The sequence below is a fragment of the Melospiza melodia genome, unplaced genomic scaffold, assembly GCF_035770615.1.
Source record: "Melospiza melodia melodia isolate bMelMel2 unplaced genomic scaffold, bMelMel2.pri scaffold_91, whole genome shotgun sequence".
Lineage (NCBI taxonomy): Eukaryota > Metazoa > Chordata > Aves > Passeriformes > Passerellidae > Melospiza > Melospiza melodia.
The window spans coordinates 146,880-165,298 of record NW_026948805.1 but is presented as its reverse complement, the minus strand read 5'-3'; the positions used below and the strand labels follow the sequence as shown (position 1 = coordinate 165,298).

At 47.9% G+C, this 18,419-nt stretch overlaps 1 pseudogene; it reads right to left on the bottom strand.

The window, feature by feature from the left end:
• Positions 1 to 587: 587 nt before the first annotated feature.
• Positions 588 to 1,298, bottom strand: LOC134414020 (cytochrome b-like; annotated as a pseudogene).
• Between the last annotated feature and the right edge of the window lie 17,121 nt (positions 1,299 to 18,419).

Sequence of the window (18,419 nt, the reverse complement as noted above, 5' to 3'; positions counted from 1 at the left end):
GCATTGCTTTTGATTGGGGGGTGAGGGTTGTTGATTTTGTTTGTGGTGTTGGAGCCTGTGTGGAGGTTGTCTTGGGGGGCAATTCAAGCTGTTTAGCGGTAGGGTCAGGAAGTAGTTTAGTTAAAAATGCCAGCTTTGGGAGTTGGAGCAGAGGGTTTGAGTCCTTTCTTCCTGAGGTGGGTGGTGGGGTAACTCTAAGAAGGGGTTTAGTCTTCAATCTTTGGCTTACAAGACCAATGTTTTTATAAACTATTAGAGTTAATTAAAGTTTAAGTAGCTTGTTTTCTAGGGCAGCCGCAAGGGGGAACAGAACTAGAATGATTGTGAAGTATGTGAATGAGGCTAGTTGGCCGATGATGATGAAGGGGTGTTCTACTGGCTGGCTGCCTACTAAAGTTAGGATGTGGATGTTGGCAACAAGGGTTCAGAATAGGATTTGTGATAGGGGGCGGAAGAGTATTGATCATAGTTTCGATGTTATGTAGTAGTGCGGTGAGGAACAGGATGAGGATTGAGGCGGCTAGAGCTAGTACGCCTCCTAGTTTGTTTGGGATGGATCAGAGGATGGTGTAAGCAAATAGGAAAGATCACTCAGGTTTGATGTGAGGAGGGGTGACTAGCGGGTTGGCTGGAGGTAAGTTTTCTGGGTCACCTAGGAGGTTGAGGGAGAATAGGGCTAGTGAGACGAGTAGGGAGAGGATTAGTACGAACTCTAGGATGTCTTTGATGGTGTAGTATGGGTGGAAGGGGATCTTGTCACAGTCTGAGGGAATGCCTAGCAGGTTGTTTGAGCCTGTTTCGTGGAGGAAGGTGAGATTGACGAGAGTAAGGCCTACGATGACAAAGGGAAGGAGGAAGTGGAGAGCAAAGAATCGGGTCAGTGTGGGGTTGTCGACAGAGAACCCGCCTCAGGCTCATTTGACTAGTGTTCGCCCGATGTAAGGGATGGCAGAGAATAGGTTTGTGATTACAGTAGCTCCTCAGAATGATATTTGGCCTCATGGTAGGACGTATCCTACGAAAGCAGTTGCTATGAGGGTTAGGAGGAGGATGACTCCAATGTTTCAGGTTTCTTTGTTTAGGTATGAGCTGTAGTAGAGTCCTCAGCTGATGTGTAGGTAGATGCAGATGAAGAAGAAGGAGGGTCCATTTGGGTGGAGGTTGCGGATGAGTCAGCCAAATTGTACGTCTTGGCATATGTGAGCGACAGAGGAGAAGGCTAGATGGGTATCTGCTGTCTAGTGCATAGCTAGCAGAAGACCTGTGACAATTTGAGTAATTAAGCAAACACCTACTAGAGACCCGAAGTTTCATCATGTTGAGATGTTTGATGGTGCTGGGAGGTCAATTAGGGTGTTGATGATGATTTTGAGGATTTGGTGGTTATTACAAAGGTTGAGGACCATTGGTTATTTCTGTATGTGGATATGAGGATGATGAGAATGGATAAGGTGAATGATCCTACGTAAGCTTTGATTAGGCCTGAGTGGAGGGTGGTGGCAGTTTTGCTTGCTATAAGTTGTAGGCTGGCTAGCCCCTCTAGACCTAATATTTTGTATCAGGAGAGGTCAATTAGGTGGGATGCGATGTTTTGTCCTCCTTTGAGGAAGTTGGTTATACTTAGGTGGTGGGTTAGGGGGTTAAAGTATCCTAGGAATGTTGAGAAGACTGAGAAGGGGGCTTGTTTTGTGAGGATGAGTCTTTGGTCTATTTTTTAAATTTCAAGAACTACAGCAATGCCTAGGGCTGTTACGATTAGGGAGGTTATTTTAATAGAGGGTGGCATGGTTATTGGAGGGGTTTTTGTGGGGCTGATGAATGAGGTGAGGAGGAATCCTGCCAGAATGCTTCCCAGCGCAAGGCGAGTGATAGGGGAAGTTACTGCGGGGTTATTTTCATTTATTGGGATCAAGGGTGGAACAAAGCCGGTCTGCACTAGTACGGTTATGCGGATTGTGTGTACCATGGTGAATGATGTGGCTAGAAGGATTAGGAGTAGGGCTCAAGTGTTTAAGTAGGATGTGTTTAGGCTTTCAATGATTTGGTCTTTTGAGTAGAATTCTGCGAGGAATGGTGTTCCTATTAGGGCGAGGTTGCCAATGGTACGGCATGAAGTGGTTGTGGGAAATATTTTTTGGAGTCCTCCTATTTTTCAGATGTCATTGTTCTCCATTTAAGCTGTGAATGATGGAGCCTGAGCATAGGAAGAGCATGGCTTTGAAGAATGCGTGAGTTGAGATGTGGAAGAAGGCTAGTTCGGGTACGTTTAGTCCGATTGTGACTATTATTAGTCCTAGTTGGCTTGAAGTGGAGAAGACAATGATTTTTTTAATATTGTTTTGGGTGAGGGCACACGTGGCTGCAAATAGTGTGGATAAAGCTCCTAGGCAGAGGCACAGGGTTAGGGCAGTTTGGTTATTATTGAATAGAGGGTGGGTTCGGATGAGTAGGAAAATTCCAGCAACTACTATTGTGCTGGAGTGGAGTAGGGCAGATAGGGGCATTGGCCCTTCTATTGCAGCTGGGAGTCATGGCTGGAGGCCGAATTGAGCGGATTTTCTGGTTGTGGCTAGGATGAGGCCTAGTAGGGGTAGTGTAGGAGATTGGGATGGGGTAGAAAGTTGTTGGATTTCTCAGGTGTTTGTGGTGGAACCTAGTCATGCTATGCAAAGATAAGTCCGATGTCTCCGATTCGGTTGTAAAGTACGGCTTGGAGGGCAGCGGTGTTGGCGTCTGCTCGGCCGTGTCATCAGCTCATTAGTAGGAAGGATATGATTCCGACTGCTTCTCAGCCAGTGGACAAGACGAATAGGCTGTTGGCGATGATTAGGATGAGTATGGCGATTAGGAAGAATAGTAGGTAGTTGTTCCCAGAATTGAGGGGAAGCTTCTTTTTTTCTACAGTTTCTCCTGAAAGGATCTGACTGTCTACCTTGACCCTTGACTGATTGCTAAAACAGTGATCTTCCCTTTGCAATGAAATGCAAACTCCAAAGCAGTGAGTATCTGCTCCAGAACCCTGGAGCTACTGTTGTGCTGTTTCACAAAGAACTGCCAGACCTCAGGAGGATTTTGGGGAAACTTTTCTGGGCAACTTTTTCCAGCAAGTTAATGACAATTGGTGCATGCAACTAATTTTTTTAAAAAGTACTTGAAAGAGAGGATTTTAGAAGCTGTTTTATGTCTTTGGTAGAACAGGAGCTTTGAGTGTTAAAGTACAATCTGCATTTTCTTCATCATGGTTGTAGTCATTTACTGGCAAAACAGGCCAAAGTGTAGGCACAACCAAGAATATTGTCCTGATCCCTTGCTGGCTGTGTGAATGAAATGTGTCTCCTGGAGGGACAGGAAATCATCTCTGTTTGGGTTGACTTGTTCTGTGGGATTCAGCAGCCCAGGCAGTTTTCTCACAGCATCTGATTGATTTCCCCTGCCCACTACAGGTAACCTCAAGCGTGTATTCAGCGGTGCTAATCCTGAGGTGAGTGAGAAAGGGACATTTCATGTTCCTGGTGTTTAAGAATTGTAGAGCCAGCTGTCAGCTTGGCCAGTAGCAGTAGAGGGCCGGCTAGGGAGACCGAAAGAAAATCATTTTGATGCCTTCAACAGAGCTAAGATAGGCATAAGTGAAGAGTTCCTAATTTCCATCTCAGAGCCCTCAAGAAGTACAAATTCAGTTTTGCAGAGAAAATGTCACTTGCTGACAGCAGCCAGAGGGGAACACTGAACTAAGAGTAACATCCTAGAGAGTAGAATCAGCCCAGTAAAATTTAGTCAGAGAGACTGAGAATTCTATTCCTGTAAATTTAATGCCATCACCTTAGAAGATGCAGTTGTGGAACAAGAAGGCCATCTTGAAATGGTGGATGCTGTATTTGAAATCAAACAGGCAACTTTGTGCCTGAAGAGCTGCGTGGGCCAAAAGGAGCCAGGGGTGGTGGCCTTGAGCTGCTGAAGATGAGGCAGTGTGTGGCCAGGTGGCCAAGAAGGCCAAGGGCACGGTGGCCTGAGTCAGCAGCAGTGGGGCAGCAGGAGCAGGGCAGTGAGCGTGGCCCTGTGCTGGGCAGCGCTGTGGCCACAGCTGTGGTCGCTCTTGGAGTTCCTTTTGGATCCCGTGAACAACAGGATTTGGCCCACAAGGAGAATTTGTGCTGCTTTGTGACGCAGGAGATCTTCCCAGACTATTTTCTGTTTGCTGCATGGAAGGTTGGTTATTGCTTGGCATAAATTCACAGACCAACACAGAGCATTTGCTTTGTCTTGTCGGAGTATGGTTGCCACCTCGTTGTAGTGACATCAGAAGGTTGCCTTGGTGCATGGAAGGTCTGAGTGTCAGAGCAGCCCTAGGCCTTGCTCAGTGCAGGAGCATCCTCATGCTTGAGGCATTTTTGCACACTTGCACACTTTCAAAAGTCTTGTTTTTTCTGGTGCTCCAGCACAGCCTGCAAACTTGCAGAGCAGTGCGATAATGATTCACCATCTTGTTCCTGCACTTTTTGCTATATACGCTGTTTCCTTTTCAATCAACTATTTGACTCTTTTTGCACATAAGTAGAGATTGGAGTGACATAGAATGCTACTGTTAACAATGTTCATGAATTCTCCTTCGAAGATATGGCTGTGGATGTGAGGAGAAATGGGGTTATAAGTGCTAGGTAAGGGCCTGTCCCCCCATGATTCTCTCTTGCCACCGGCGACAAGAGCAAGAGCTGTCTTTCCCCTGGTTCTCTCTGCTATTGCAGAAGAAGCCAGAGAGGAGGAAAATTAGAAAGACGACCAACGCCTTTGTCCAGCCATGGTCGCACTACGGCCTGCTCATCATTCCAAGAGAGTAAGTGCCCGTTGTGGGGGGAGCTGTCTTTAGTGCATGGCAGAGGTGCAAGTTTCTGAGCAGTCAGCACTTGCTGTGTCTGGCCGAGGATGCTGAGTGCTGGAGTTCTGCAGGACGTAGCTATTTCCTGCAGGCAGTGACAGCTAGAAATTGGCCTTTGACCTGTCCTGTTGGGGCAGTGCAGAGCTGGGGGCTCCGGCTGAGCTTCTGGCTGCTTGGTTCAGGGAAGGTCCAGCTCGGGGCTTCTGCAGTGTTATGGCCAAGGGCACACATAGTAGTGCTGGCAGTCAAAAGGCTTTGTTTGTTTCTTTTGCCTTTTTGGAAAGGTGTTTTTGGCTTGTGGAAGTGTTCTGCAGTTTTCTTGAGTCGTTCTTCCCTTGTAGAGTCTCTGATGACCCAATTGCCTTTTGGCTTTTGAGAAGCTGCAAACAGCAGAAGGGGATAGTTTCTGCTGATCCGTTTAGTGGTGAAGTTTTCAGCTTTGGCAAGTGCCTTGGAACCGTGAGGGGGGGTTAAGCTGCAAGTCCTTGACTGCTGTCTTGTTTTGCTCCGAACAGGAAGGTCATCTTGCAATGATGCCTGCAGTGTCTGAAGTGAAATGGGCACCTTTGTGGCTGGGGAGCTGCGTGGGCCCAAAGGACGCAGGGCTGTTGGCCGTGAGCAGCTGAAGATGAGGCAGCGTGGGGCCAGGGGGCCCAGAAGGCCAAGGGCACGGTGGCTGTGCCAGCAGCAGTGGGGCAGCAGGAGCAGGGCAGGGAGCGTGGCCCTGTGCTGGGCAGCACTGTGGCCACAGCTGGAGTGCTGTGTGCAGCTGTGGGCCCTGGGAAGCAGAAAGTCATGGAGGGGCTGCAGCGTGGGCACAGAGGGACAGGGGAGCCAGGAAAGGGGGTGCAGCACAAGGCCAGTGAGATGCTGAGGAAGCTTCAGCTTGGACAACAGGAGCTTTGTGAGGGACCGTCAGCATCTCATCAGTGCATCCAAGTATTTGAGCCACAAGAGGCTTATTCATTTTCTTTTTCTCCCAGCTAAGGTTCTTTTCATCATTATATTCTGCCCTTTTATAGCACTGGGACGGCGTCTGCTAGAATTTTATTTTCCAAGGTATCACTTCTGGAGAATGCAGTAGTTTTGCATGAGAACTCACCATTCTGTGCAGGGACCTTGGTGCAGAAGGAGCTGTTGTGGTTCCAGGCCAGCCAGTATGGCCTTACAGATCACTTTGAGCTTAGTAGTGCTCATGCCTTTTTGCAGTCCAGGGAATCAGTGTGTGTTGTGTTTGGGAATTGAGAAGGAGGTCAATGCCCTTGCATTCCAGCTGCTCCTCAGAGATCACAGAAACTGGAGGGAGCTGGGCTTTATTTCTCATTCCAGCCGCTTTAGCACCACCGGTTTAGTCGAGTCCAAGAGAAGAACTTGCCTGAGCACAGATGCAAAAAGAGTGCAATTCCCAGTGCATTCTCTGGGTCTGATCCCTTTCCATAAGGACCTACACGCTCCACATTCCCCAAGAGTGTGCTTTTTTGAAGCAACAGGAGAGCGATCTCAGGATTGTAATTGAGCAGGGCACTGGCTACCATGTTCTGATGTCTGTAGCAGCAGAGAGGACAGTGAAGAGAGATTTCAGTAATGAAATCTGTCTATCTATCTATCTATCTATCTATCTATCTATCTATCTATCTATCTATCTATCTATCATCTATCTATCTATCTATCTATCTATCTATCTATCTATCTATCTATCTATCTATCTATCTATCTATCTATCTATCTGCCCGTCTGTCTGTCTGTCTGACTATCTATCTATCTATCTATGTAACATTTGCATAACTGAATCTTCCTGGCTCTGGTCCAAGGCAGTTGGAGGTGCAGAGCTCACCTAAAGCATCCCTTTCTGGCTAGGATTAGACACATATTCCCTCGACTGATTCTGAGCAGGTGAAGATCTTTTCCCCTCCAGATATGGTGCTTTTCCCTTTAGAGTTGTTTCCCTCCTCTGGCCTCTTCTGCCCTGAAGTCTCCAGTTAATTCTTTAAATTTCTGCCTGTCCTAGAGAGGTGCAACAATTACATGTTTAGGTGGTGTTTGGTGACTCTGGTCACACATGCATTACATGACACATGGTTTCCTTCACTGGCATCCCCAGTGCTGTGTAAGTGCATTCGTTCATGGGGCCTTAGGAGAGTCTTCTCTTTCCCTCAGCAGCAGCAGCAGCAGGGAGCGGTGGCAGGGTCAGGACGAGGAGGAGGTGGCTGCCCTGGCCCTTTGCTCCCAGGCCCCAGGCCAGGAGGGCTCTGGCTGCAGCAGGGCGCTCTTCGGGCAGCCCCTGGCAGCCTCTGCACGGAGCACAGCACGCTGCCCCGTCCTGCTGGTGCCACTTTTCTTCAGCAATACCCTAGCTCCTCTTCACAAGGAAAGAACTCCAGCAATCTAAAAATAGATCATTCAAGTACAGTTCTATCTGCCTTTGCATTGTAGTTCAGGGCATGTATTTTTTTGTCTAGAATTTAATGATTTTTATGAAAACATGCATTCATATCTGCACATTTTTGTAGTTTTTATTATTCATATACCAAAACACACCTTTTTAAATTCTTAATTTATTGCAGTTTGTAATTTTGAAGTAGTATATTTTAAAATGTCACAAAACAACACCCTTTGGGTAGTTTTTCTCACTTTTAAAAAAAAACCCCATAAGCCATTTTAGTCTCTGTCTCTCCAAGTTGGTTCATACCAGCCTATTTCAAATCAGGGCTACAATGCTTTTATAGGATTGAGAGAGGTCCAATGAAATGCACACCAGTGATTCCTCTTGTGCAATGTCATGGCCCTGCCATAAAGCCTCTTTTCACTTTTTTTTCTTCTCTCATTAGCTCAAATGCAAATGCACGTTTAGTTGTGAACTTACACAAGATGAGCAAAATCAAAATGATGTGAGGGGCCTTTGGGAGCTCCTTGCTGATCTTTCTGCTTCTTCAGCTGAGCAAGGCTCTGATCCAGGCAAAGAGATTGCACTTAATGCTACACAACCATTTGCTGGAACTCTGCTGATTTCTAGGAACAGCTAGAGGCCTCTATCTCCCCAGGATGTTTTGGCTGAGCCAAGCTTTGCTGGGTTTTGGCTGCAAATACCATTGCCCTTGCTTTTTTATATCCACAAGTACCATGGCTGGGCAAAAACTGCCACGAGGGGCATCTTCCAAAGGCACTTTGGTCTGGAGTTTGTGAATGAACGAGAGCTTCCTCCACTTCCAAACCACATGAAAAAAATAATGAAAGAGAACTTCCAATCCTTAATGAACAACTGACAATTCAGAAGTGGATCTAGAGCATGGGAATGAAAAGGAAGGCAATCTTCCAATCGAGTTGTGCTTTCGGGAGTTTTTCTTCTGACTCCCACTCACAGCTGGCACTGGAAAAAGTCACGTCTCTGCAAGTGTCAGTGTCTTCTGTCTGCCATCAGTTGTTTTGCTGCAACAATCAGAACAAGCATCAGACTGGAGAGAGGCTCAGCTGATGCTAGGAACAGGAGCTGCCCCAAGGAGAAAAAGGACATGAACTTTTACCTCCCAAACCCATCTCCCCAGAGGCTCAAGCAGGATTCCTCTGGTTCCCAGAAATACAAAGAAACAAGGCTGATAAGACCCTCTGCATCTGTGTGTTCATGCACAAGACTTTGCTGATGCCATTTGGGTTTGGCCTTTTTTTCTTTTCTATCTTTTCTGTATTCCTTGCACATCAATTTAGAGCTCTGTAGGCTACTCGATTTGTGACTACTTTTCCCAGTCCTTTTGCATGGCCTTTGCCTAAGCAGAAAGACAAACTTCCAGAGCTCCAAGTGCCAGGGGGTAGAAGGCCCCAGTGTTATCCTGGTTCTTCCTGGGACAGACCCCTCCAGGGAGCTGGTGGACTCACCATCCCTGCAAGCCTTTAGAACACGACTGGATGTGGCCTTCAGTGCCGTGCTTTAGTTTCGGCCATGGGTTGGACTCGATGATCTTGAAAGTGTCTGTCTTCCAGGCCAGTGATTCTGTGATTCTGTGACTGAGGCAGCTTTTCCTGCAGCCCTGGAAAGGGCTGTGGGGGCCCTTGGCCCAGGACAGGCATCAGGGCTCATGGAAAAGAAGCAAAGGGCTCAAGGCGAAGGCTGAGAGGGCAGAACTGCCCCAGCGCGGCCCAGAGCGAGCCTCATCTCCTCCTCCTCACCCTGCGCCCTCTGCGCTGCCCTTTGCGGCGCCGGCGGCTGCTCTCGCTGCGGGGCTCCAGAGCGTGCTGGGGCCGGGCCCCTCGTCTTCGGGAAGCGCCGGAGCCTCGGAGGCCAGCGGCTGCTGCTGTGGCCGGCAGGGGAGAGCTGCGGCTGCGGCCCTGGGCACGGCGAGCTGCCGCGATGGCCGGCTCCTGCCGCAGCTCCTGCCTCTGCTGTGGGCTCTGCTCCTGCCCTGTGTGCACAGACACGGCCGAGGGCTGCCCGGCAGCTCTCTGCCGCTCCGCAGCGGGCCCGGCCGGGCTGCTGCTCTCTGCGGCCTCTGCCCGCCGCTGCCGGCCCCGCCGCGCTCCCGCCTGCCTCTGCCACAGCCGGCCCACACGGGAGGCAGCACACTGCGGCCGGCTCGGAAAAGCCCTGCCCGCAAACCGCCCGCCACGGCCCCGGCCTCAGGGCACAGGCTGCCGGTGTCCTCACAGCTGCGAGCCGGCCCGGGCCGCCTGCCCGCCTCGGCCACAGCTCCCGCCTGTGTCTCCGTGGGCGCGGCTGCTCGGCACAGCGGGCTGAGCACAGCCAGCGCCAGCAGCAGCTCCTCACGGGCCCAGGCTCCAGGCGCTCCGAGCCCGCCCTCCCAAGAATCCCAGCCCTGAGGGGCTTGGCGTCCCAATGCATCCCCTGGGGACAGTAGGGTCGGCCGCTGAGCTCAGCCCATGGTGACACCACTAAGTGACCAATGGAAAATTCACCAAATCCTCATCAGAGACAAGACAAAACTCCCATGGTGCCTGACAGCCTGAAGGAACTGCCAATTCCAGATCATTCCATCCATGTATGAAAAGAGGCTTTTGCATTAAAGCAGAAAAGACTTATCGGAAAGTAGGGCAGGAACAAACAACAAAGTTATTTGGACTCATGCTTCTTGTGTCTGTTAGAAAGGCCAAGAAAATGCACTCCTTGCTCTTCTGACACAGCTCTCTCTGTTCATGATGTGGGACAGTGAGTGCCAATGTGCAGGAGCTGATGGAAGGGACAGGGACAAGGATGCAGCAGGCACAGTGCCAAGCTGACAGAAGGATGATCTCTGGCAGTGGCACTGAAGGAGGAGAGTTTGCAGGCAGCACAGAAAATGGCTCTTTGTTTGACCTCTTCTTTCAGTGCTGCTAAGAATGTAGCCTGGAGCAAGCTGGGAACACCAGAGCCTGGAGCCCTTTCCAGGCAGGGCTGCATCAGACACAAACCAGCAGGGGACTGAGGAGCCCCTGGGGTGGCAGTGAGCAACCTCGGGCTCTGCTCACTGCTGCTGGCATTTTCTGTTGAACCATCTCCAAGGACTTCTGTTGTGCTCTGTATTTCTAAGAGTTTTCCCCTTGGTTTTTTTTTTGTTGTCATTTCCTGCACCTTTTTTTCTCCAAATTCTCCTACCCTGTCAGCAGCAGCCCCTTTCCAGAACTGGCTCTAACATATCAGCAACTTAGCTGGGAACAACAATGGGTGGAATCCTGCGGCTCAGGAATTCGTATGCCAGAGCCCTGCCTGTGCCTTATGCTTTGTCAGGACCTCCTTCTCTGTGCAAAAACTAGGGATTAGTGGAGTTTTTTTTTGCCAAAGAGCTCCTGAGAAGCAAATGTTGTGCTAGGTTTCTCAGGAGTGTATCTGTTAAATTCATTGCTGGCAAAGAGAAAGTAATGCCAGGATAGCAGAGCAGCAGGGAGCTGGTCACTCCCTGCAAAGGGCTGGTGTAGGATGTGGGAACACCACGTTCCAGGAGGGGCGAGCAGGGTCAATGTGCTCATGGTGCTGCCAATGAGGTTTGGGTTCACTCAGAGAGTAGTCAGGGCTGGTGAGCACTGGAAGATCCAGCTGCAGTCCCCATCCATGTCCCTTTCAGTGCTGGCTTTAGGGTGTCTGCAGCCTGGATCCAGAGCGCCCTGGGGGCTCCTGAGGCTGCCTTTGCACTCAGGGTGAGGATGCCCAGGAGCCCCTGAGGCCGCAGTGGGGACCAGGGCTGGGGCTTGTGGCCTGGCAGGTGTGGCTCTGGGGGCTGTGACATGTCAGGGCATGGGTCACTGTCACTGCCCTCCGCAGCCCTGGCTAGCTCTGTGATGCTCCAGGGACAATGGCAAGAGTGGGGAACTGGCTAGGTTGGGGTTTTGCCTGAGCCAGAACCTCTAGGCCAAATGCCGAGAAGCAAAGACCCCTGGAGGACCGAGTGGAGGAAGCAGATGAGGCTCTTCCGCGGTGTAAAGTGCAGCAAATTCCTCAGGAGAGGCGGGGGGAAGGTTCTGCAGGTGAGAATTCCCAAAGGGAACAGATGTTGAAAGAACCCCCAGCACCTCTGTGCACAAGTTTTTAAAATCTTTCAAAACAGGGGGTGGACACCATATAGTAACCAATAAGCGACTCTCGGGGTGTGGTTTTGAGGACTACAACAAATCAGAACAAGGGGAAGAGAGAGCTTTGGGATAGGGATTTGATCTTGGGGTGAGAGACAGGGAACTTTCTGGAACAAAGGGTAGGATTTGGGCTGATGGACAGGGCAAAGGGGCCGGGTTGTATTGACAGACAGGGAAAAATCTGATGAGGAGGGAGGGGATTCCTTGACGGACACTTGGGTAGGAGAGCATAACATAGGGGAGAGACTAACTGTAATAACTCAGGGAACACTTGAACATACCACTATATAACAGAACATTTGACTCAATAAACTAACACACTGCAGCACAGAAATTCAGTCTTTCGGCAACTGAGAGGTGGCACTATTAGAACCCGCAGCAGCTGGTGAAAGCCATCTCTCTCCTTCAGGTTCTTGCTCTGAGGGAAGGTGCTGCGAGTTGTGGTGGCTGCACTCCCCCTTTGCTAGGAGGATGATCTGTACCAGGGGAGAGCAGAAAGCTGCCATGGTGAGCAGAACATGCTCAGAGCATTACAGTTCAGAGAACGGCACTGCCCCAGAAGGGCAAAAAGCTCGAAAGCATAGAATTCTGTGCAGAACTGTTGCACAAATTTTCTCTTCTAGAACATGCCCATTTTGTAGATGAATACTCTGGGTTTTATAGAATACATGGGGTTTTTTCTTAAGGTTTTTGGGAGAACTCTCAAGTTTATTTCTCTTTGTATTTTACATCCAGCATGCATACAGGGGTTTTTTAATTATTATTTTTCTTTAATAAATACTTAGGGAAAAAATATCTAAGCATTTTTTAATCCTTTGGGATATTGTGATTAATATTCTTAGAAAGAAAACCTTGTTGAACAAGTGTGAAAACACAGAGAGAGGAAAAATAGCATAAAAGTCTTTTAGAACAGGGCGTGTAATAAGGACTGCAGAACTGAGTAATTCCTCCAAGGGCAGAATTAGCAAGATATATCACCAAGAATACCTGCCAAGATACTTCCTTAAATCAAGGGAAATGTGACCTGCAGCCATACGAAGTACAGCCAAAGCAAATGAAAGCCTTTGGAAAAGAGGGAATTTTGCCAGTGACATCAGTCTGTCTGGATAACTGAGGGATGCCCATCATTATTGCACTACACTCCTCAATATTTGCAATGTCTTTTCTCCCAATTTCTGTGAAATGAATAAGCTGCAGTTGTTTACCATTAACTTAAGCTCTTAGGGGAATTACCAAGCACCATGTATGTTTTTCTGTAGCTGAGCAGGACTTGAGTTTCCCAAATCTTCTACAAAGCAGACGGGAATCACAGAGTTACTTGTGCTAATGTTAATGAAGGGTTTCATGAAAGCAGGTGAATGAGAGCATTGCGTTGTAAAACTTCCACATGCAAGAAAACAGGAGTCCACTTAGAATAAAACATATAAGGCTAGCATGACATCAGAACAGGATAAAATGAAATTGCTAGACAGGAACTGATGCATCAGAAATTAGGTGTATCATTTCTGATACATCTGCATGCATTTGCAAGCTAAAACAGAAAAAGAAGGGCAGAGATAATAAGGAACGAAGATTTTAAAATTGCACTGTGCAGAAGAGACACACAAACCACCAGTGTGAACACAGCTGGGAGATTCAACTTGGAGATGGATTAGAGCATTCACTGAAGGTCTCTGGTGCACATGAGTGCAAAGACTGAGGACAAAAGGAGAAAAGTTTAATTTCTGAAAGCAATTTAGATTCCTGGAAGCATTGTCTAGAGACCTAAAAATCTAAAGTCTCAGAGAATCTGAACCTAAAACATCCCCAAATGGATTGATCAGGTATGATGTGCACATCTCTGCTGTTTTCAGAGTCAATGAAATTGACAATGAGTGGCTGGAAATTAGGAATGCCCACCCAGATTTTATCTCCCTTACTTTAAGAACACCTTATTAAGGCACTTCAGGAGCTGAGCACTGACATTCTCACCCTGCTCTATTTACTTTACATTTGAATACAGGCTGGTAGAAGGAGAAATTTTGCTTTAATTTCTCCCCAAATTACCTGTTGCACTTTCAGGTTAGGAGTAGATGTAAAATTCAGCTAATCACTCTCTCTATGCATGAATATTCCACTAGTGAACTGACCTACAGAGCATCCTTTTTCTCTTTTGTACCTTCCTAAATGGTGCCCAATGAACAGGACACTTGCATAAATCTCACAGAAAATCACCAAAATTGCTGAAATTAACACTCAATTCCCTGATAAAAGGTTCTAAGAAAAGGCTTGACAGAATCACTGAACAAACTGAAACTTGGAAGAGAAACACGCATTTTAGCACTGATCAAGGGGAAAGAAAAAGAAATGATGTAAAAATTCCAAGTGGAAGGAAAGGAGAAACACAGGAAGCAGAGAAAGAGCAAGGCCCTGTCAGATGACCTGTGCAAGGTAACTTTGTGCCCCAGCACTGTTAGAGGACATTCCCTGTCATTGGTGCAAGCAGCTGGAGACATAAATGCTGATTGATTTGGGGGCCACAGTCTTGGTAAGTTCAGAGGCGATTCAATAACCTGACAAGAGGGAGTTCCCTCAGAGCAACTGGGATGCCAGAAAGAAGTGAACAGCTCACCACAGCCCGGCCTGCTCGGCTGCTTTTCCTTCTGACCCTCCTGGGGAGGCTCTGGCATTTCCTCTGCCCTGATGGAAGCGCAGCTGCTGCCAAGGGAAACGTCCCCACCCTCACTCAGTGTTCCCTGTGCTTGCCAGATGTCCCATCTGCTGTCCCTGCCCAGGAGAGCTGCTCTGCTCGGGAGGAGGAGACCGAGCGAGAGCCTGGGAACATCAGCGGCTGCAATCCCTCCTGATCTAGCGCTGTTTATGGATGTGTAGCTAGATTTGGATAGTTACAAGTATAGGGATATTTACATACACTGACTGATATTTGTATAGGGATATTATGTGTGTATATTGTTATATTGATGCGTGTATATTCATCTGTTTACATACTTGTACAGCTTTGTAGCTGTGCATTTCTATTGCTGGGGATGTCTGGATTGTTTTATGGGTGCATTGATATTTGTGTATTTATAGACAGGTCTGTTATGTTTATATTATATTGTCATGTTATATGTCATGAAATATGTAATGCATGTTTACATCTCTATATTGTTATGCCTATATAGGTATTTACTTCTATTTATTATGTATGGAGTTGTATAGTTCTAAAATTCTATTTCTTTAGTTCTGGATCTGAGATTCTTTAGAGAGGGATATTGATGTTTCTGTATTTGTATATGGGCTGTATGGCTGTAGTAATATGTAATAAATTTAATTGTTAATCTTCAATTCAGTAACTTCAATATTTGTGTACAGTGAGTTGCTGCAGAGGGTTGCAATAAAGTAATTTTCTTTTAACTGAAGTTGATATCTGTATATATTTACATAGCACAATTCTCAGAATAAATTAGATTTTAATCATAAATTGATATTTCTGTTTCTATATTGGTAGCATAGCTGTTGCAATTTAAAATAAATTTCATTTTTAAACTTAAGTTAATGTTTGTGTATTTGTACATTAGTAGTGCGGGTGTAACTATCTACAATAAATGCAATGTTTCAACGGAAGTAAGTGTAGATTTGTGCTACCCAGAGCCATGGGCAGATGTAAATGCTGGAGGATTTTGGCCATGCCAATCTCCGGCCATGCCCAGCACCTGCCCCACCTGCACTCAGGCTGGGCAGGGGAAGCGCAGATTTGGGCTGGCAGCAGAGCCCCACGTTGGCTCAGAACTCGCTGCAGAGGCTGCTGAGAAAACTCCGGGGCTCCATGAGCACAGAATCCAAGCAGGAGCAACCCAGGGAGGACAAATCCTTCATCCCACGGGCAGCTCTTTAGGAAAGTGCTCCAAGTGTCCCCCTGATGCTCATCCCAGAGACCAGAAGCCAGCAGGGATCCTGAGCCAGCCCTGCTGCCTTTGGCAGCACTTTGGCAAATGAGCTGCAGCAAGGGGGAGGCAGCAGCGACTGTGACTGCTGCAGGCTGGGGATGAAGGCAGGGCCATGGACACAAGTGCTGAGATGCCCCAAAATCCAGAGGGAGGCTGGAGAGCTGGGAATCAACTTGGCATTTCAGTGCCAAGCTCTCACATGCACTGAAATGATGGAATCCCTTTGTGTGAAGTGACCTGGAAGAACTGACAGGGAGTTGCTGCTAGGATCAGCAGTAGCAGAAAGCAAAAATCTACAAACACTAGGAGATCATCTAATACGCCCACAAGCAATGGCTTCAAAAATGATCTCATATACTCAATATATTATAACATTTATAATATGTTATTATATTATTATATATTATTAATTATGTTATGTTATGTTATATTAGTCAAAATATATACTATATAATATGCATAAAATTTAATGCACATGTAGTTTTGGACAATTTTTTTTTTAGTATATATTTTCATTTAACATATATATTTGAAATAGTCTTTCAGCTTGGGAGAGTGAAGATTTACAACAGCGCAAAACCATCTGCACACACAGCAGTCAGCCCCCGGGTGCGTGCATGCACACCCACCCACTGTGCTTGCTCTTCTCAGCATCTCGGGGCTGCTGTTTGCACAGAATTGGGATGAATTTAACTCGACAGAGCCACGAGTGGGGTGTCCAGCTTGTCATGAACACTCATGTGGCAATGAACAACACAGAGCTCTCAAATCACATTATCACAGGTTATTTCATTCCTGCTGGGCACTGTGGAACTCTTAAAAGACACAGAAAAGGGGTGGAAAACATTGGCATCATGCTACTGCTGGTGTGCTCCTGGAGGAAAATCTGTTGGGTTTCTTAAGGTGGTAGCTTTCCAAAACCTAGGAAAACTGCTCAGCACTGGTAGCCCAATTGTGAATGGTTTTCTTGACTTGGCAAAGCTGGGGTGTTACCAATGGACTCTGTCCTTGGTCCAAATCACCTGCCCTCACCTGTAGACAAAAGCACCACCACCACCACCACCAGAAGGTACATCAGTCAGTTTTCTCAAAAAGCTGTGTTAAACTTGGGAGAGGAAAGGAAAACACATCAGACACTGTGGATTAATGACAAGACTCTGAGGAACAGTTCCAAAGCAAAGGGCAGCAGCTTCTCTCTGGGCCACTCCTTGTGCCCCAAGGCAGCCGGGCTGCCCTGGCTGCCCAGGACCCTGCGCCCCGCGGGCTCTGCAGAGCTGCACAGCGGGGAGGCAGCTTCGGGCACCTCAGCCCCTGCGCAGGAGGGGCTGCTGGCTCTGCAGGGCTGCCTGGGGGCAAAAGCAGGGTGCTGGCCTTCTGCTCTTGGCCCTAGCCTGGCCTTGCAGGGCTGATCCTGTTCCCTGTCTCAAATGTGCTAAAGACAGACTTGTTTGCAGCTCTGCACAGGTGTGATTTGCACCACAAAATACCGAAGGGCCTGAACAACAGACCCTGACTGAAGCCTCAACAACAGGACCTGAGCCAAAGCTGCCCTCTAGGTGACCTTCCCAAGCCAATGTTCCATGTATCTGCTCCTTAACCAAGTGTTATTATCAAAAGGATTGTTGCATCCATTCACTGGTGAAACACGTCTTCACCTTTCTGCATGAGGAAAATTGACATGGCCACACCTGGCCTTGGTTCCTCCTTGAGCCCTGGGCAGGCTCGGGGAGAAAACCAAGAGGAGAATGACACCAGCTGTGCCCCAGCAGAAGCTCTGGCACATTGCTCGTCCAGCACTGTCGGAGCCGGGCTACTCTCACAGCGCACTCGGGAGCCTCGTGGCCGCCAAAGGTGGAGGCACCGCAGGATTTCCCGGTTCCCGGCCGTGGCTCTGCAGGGCTGGGCTGGGACAGCTTCCCCCAGCTGATGGGCAGCTCTGGATGAAGGGGAAACCCTTGGGGTACCTGGTGATGGATCTTCCTTAATCACCAGAAGGACCCTATTGTAATAATGCTGAGGTGCATTGCTTAGCTTATCCTTTCCTGACTCTTTTTTGCACTTTTGCATTACAGTAAATCACATTATTCCTTCAGCTGGTGTCTGTGTCTGCATCTCTGACCCTCTCCACCATCAAAACAAACACACAGCCAGTTTAGCATGAGACCTGCCTCTCTGCCAGCCCATCTCTTGGCAAACACCCCTGGTGGCCATCTCCAAAAATGAAATTCCCACTTTGCAACTTCCTTTTCTGCAGGCAGGTGAGAAAAGGAGCCACTCCCAGTTCTGGACACCTCCAGAAACCAGCTGCTTTCAGCAGTCACAACCCTGAAATATCAACCTCCTTCCTTAACCTGCCACAGAGAGCTCCCACCAAGAGGCCTTTTGTCCAAGGATACCCACAGAAGAGCTGGAGAAAGGAGCAGTTTGAAACACAGCTGCTTCAGAGTTTAAACCTGCCTTTATCAAATGAGCACACACCAACCTGTCCCAAAGGGAAAGCAGGCAGGAAAGAGAAGCTCCTCTCCCACAAGAGCAAACTCTGTGCTTCCTTCTGTTCCAGCTGGAGAGTGGAGGCCATGGGCTGCACCTCACTTTGGGAAGGAGCCCTGGGAATTGGCCTGGTCTGGGAGGGCAGCAAAAGGAATTCCCCAAAAAGTAGGAAAAGATTCTCTGGAAGCATTAGATTATGACAGTATTTCTGGTGGAAAGGAAAAAAAAAAAAGAATGGGGAACTTCAAAAAGTTCCCAGACTGAAATTTGTTTGCCAATACACCAACCCCAAAGTCTCTGTGGAGTGTCAGGAAGCTCAGGAATGTGGAGAGCATTCTGAGCAGACGCTGGATAGAAGCAAGATGCACAACCCTTCATAGGTTGCCTTAGACCAGAAGCATGCTGCCCTTGGGCAAACAATATAAAGAAGTTTGCCAAGATGTACCCCAGGAAAAGAGATGTGAAGCAAGATGTTCTAGGGATGTGAAGAGAAGATATGGGGCAGAATGTTCTGCTGACACTTTTGCCAATCTATGTACCTGACCAAAGATATGTTAGCGCTTTGTCCTACACGT